Raw genomic sequence first — 3,510 nt, 5'->3', positions numbered from 1 at the left:
CCGACACGAGGTCGTACCTGTGCTGGTCAATATATCGGGCATCCGGGTACCTGACTATTGCACAGCACAGGTACGCAACCTATACGCCATGATGGGGAAGGAGATTATAGAGTGCCATAGACGCCATGGGGGCAACCCACTACCGGACCGACATACATAACACACACACACACACACACACACGGGACATAGTCAACGATGATCTCACAGGACACAACACGCGGACATCCGTAGTAAACTTCCTAGACATTCAGGGCCTTAACGAAAAGATCGAGCAACTAAAAGGGGTAATGAGGGATCTGCTACAGAGGTCTCTCACAGATCAGGCAGACCAGGCACGCCTGGGGGAAGAGGGAGCATACACCCAGCTCGATGGCATTGCAGTCCTGGAAACACGCCCACACCATTAACCGCCTTATAGACCGGGAAAGAGAAAACACGGCCCATATCCACGAGGGGCAGCTGTGCCATGCGTATGGCCTGTGGATGGTAGCCCAGATCCGGCATAATCTTGACCAGGTCCAAAGGGGGGAGGTGCCCGACTGGATCGACAGCGCCAAACTGGCCTCACTCGCGAGGCGCTCTGGGCCGCTCAACAGCCGGACTCTGAAGGGTATGACCAGAGTATACCCAGTGATTCCCGACCATGAGGTCAGTGAGGCGACAGGAGTTGGGATTGTCCTCCTGATCCCCATGGTCACCCCAAGGTCTGGGCTATTTCCCCTGTTTCACATTGAGAACATCGGAGTCATACGGGAAAACGCTTCCCTCAAATATCGTTTAGCTCACCACACAGCCATATCTCGAAACGGCGCTGTGTACAGGGTGCCGCTTACTGGCTGCAAGCGGCGGGGGGACAATTACCATCTGCCCTCACCCCTCATGAAGGAGTGAAACAGCAGAATGTGGGTTCAACCGGACACAGGGCTGCACCCTGGAAATCGAACCCACGGGCCCCCACTTCACTAGGGCGGGGTATGATGGAAGGGGACAGTATTGTGTTTCCACTCTTGAAACCTCATTTTGGTATAATGGACTGCAGTGCCCGATTCCCCAGCACGAGTTCTGCTTCACCCCCAGGCGCCGAGTCATGATTGGGCAAGCTCACATCTCAGAGGTCCGACGACGGAACCCCGAGTCCGTACAAACTACCGACAAATTCAGGGACACCCTCAGGGAATATCAGGAGCCCGATCAAGCCCCCATCCCACATTTGGCCGAGGTCTTACGGGAGCTTAGGATCCGGGTAGGCACTCAGTGAAACTGTACCACCAGTTGCAATCACATATGAAGGACCTAGAGGAGGACACAGAGACAGCTCTGCAGTCCCAGGGCTGGGCACAGAGGGTGTGGGATTGGGGCCTAAGCGTAAATATACATCCCTGGATCCGAATCATCTCGCACACCATTGTAGGCATACAGTTATTGCTGGCTCTGGCCTGGCTCCTGGTGGCGTGTCATTCATGCCGTCAGCACAAGAAACGAAAGGCCAGAAAGACCATGCTCCACGCCATAGACTCCTGGCGGGCGATCAGGCACCAGGAGCTCACGGGACTCGAGTTAATGTGACCATCTCCCAGGACTATCCAAAGGCCCCATGACTGCAGCATGACGGCCGAAGGAATGTACCGGGCGAGGAACCAACTTTCAAGGTATCGGCATTGGGGGTATGGACGTGTCCAACCCCTTGCCGAAAGGGGGGACTGCAAGCGGGCATCAGAGCTGCCCCGCATTTGCCACGGGACTATGCCTATATCGGTAAAATTATAGGAATTCACTTTGTGTTTTAAAAACGGCAGCCGCAGCTTAAACCCACAGAACTCAGCAGTGGCCGGTCCGCCCACATGACCGGGAGATGGGAGCCAGAGGACAGATCAAATCCACACTAGGCCAGACACTAACCATGACTCATGGACCAAAACTCCGGAGCTAATTAATATGGAAACCCATCTCCTAATCAAATCAAGAGACTGACTGAAACACACCCATTTTCATCAATACAGAACCATCCTGACACAAAGGACAGGCATCCACCAGACAAGAACGAACAGACTAATACACACCAGCACCCCAAGGGAACAAAGAGGGGTGCTAGCCCCCAGCCCTTGCAGAGAGAGACAAGCAGATAGTACCCGGACCCGTTTATATAATCCAATTAGCACCCTATTGTGTGTACACTGCAACTCTCCTGGGACGGCAGGAAACCCACCATTTGCACCTGCTCCAGCGATGATGGGGAACTATCATCCCATTCATACTCAAAATCCTCCCATCCTGACAAAGAAAGGTGTATAATCTATAGCAGCGCGCGGGAACAGCAGAACAGCCGAGATTCGGACCTCGGTTGGTCTCCGACAGTGTTACTGTATCAATAAACATTACCTATTGTTAAACCGCACTCTGGGCTCAGACTGATATCATTTCATCCGCGCTAACAGGCTTAACAGACAATCAATTTTTCAATGTATAATTTCAGTTACATCACACTGCAAATTTTTGCTATAAATTCTGTGTTACGATTGAGCCCTCCACAATCACCTGATGAAGGAACGTCGCTCCGAAAGCTAGTGTGCTTCCAATTAAACCTGTTGGACTATAACCTGGTGTTGTGTGATTTTTAACTTTGTACACCCCAGTCCAACACCGGCATCTCCAAATCATGTCTATTTGTTTTGTTATCCTTTTTGAATGTAGGCCCCATATTACTCCATTCTGAAGGAGTTGTTGTTTGGCCAGTGTTAGTGGACACTCAAATGATCAGTGCTGCTTGGCTAACTTCCTCTTCAGTTATTCTACGTTTCAACCTCTGTGGTGTCCTGTGTTGTGTACCATCAACTTTGTCAGGATTTTTCGATAATAAAACCTCTAATAAAAATGTCTTGTGTGTGGTACTCAATACACGACAAAGCAATCTATGTCTGGCTCAGCAGGGAGCTGCACTGAAAAGCAAGCAGCAGGCCACGTGGGAGCCTCTATAAATTGAGAGGTGATGTGTTTGTTTAAGACTAAGGCTGTGGGACTCGTGAAAAGGACTTGTCCCTAAATCAGTTCCCTTTAAAAATGTCTCTCAACCAAGCAACAAATTGCGGGTGGTGGCTCTGTTTTCATTTGCTTTAAGTGTTTATGTACTTGCTTTATGAGCACTTGATTGTTTCAGTTCAATTTGTAGACCATACTCTAATCTCACCTTTTATCTGTTTTCTAGATCTGTTCTCTCTGTTCCTTATTTCTGGAAAGGCAGTGAAAAGAAATTGTTTTTATCTTAATTAGGTCCATGCCCAAATGTTTTATGTTTCCCCCTTGTTACTAAACCACCAAGTTAACTAATAATTGTTTATTTCAGATGTTAAGCTTGTAAAAGCTCAATATCAACATTTCAACTGTCTTCCAGTGAGTAGAACTACACAATATAATATATACATGTAATATAACAATAATTTGAGAAAATCAAATATTAAGATGTCTTGTGTGATGTACTTGAAAATAAAATACCTGATTTGACAGTCTTTT

The sequence above is a fragment of the Chiloscyllium plagiosum genome, chromosome 22 (assembly GCF_004010195.1).
Source record: "Chiloscyllium plagiosum isolate BGI_BamShark_2017 chromosome 22, ASM401019v2, whole genome shotgun sequence".
NCBI lineage: Eukaryota > Metazoa > Chordata > Chondrichthyes > Orectolobiformes > Hemiscylliidae > Chiloscyllium > Chiloscyllium plagiosum.
Note: the sequence above shows the minus strand (reverse complement) of the source record.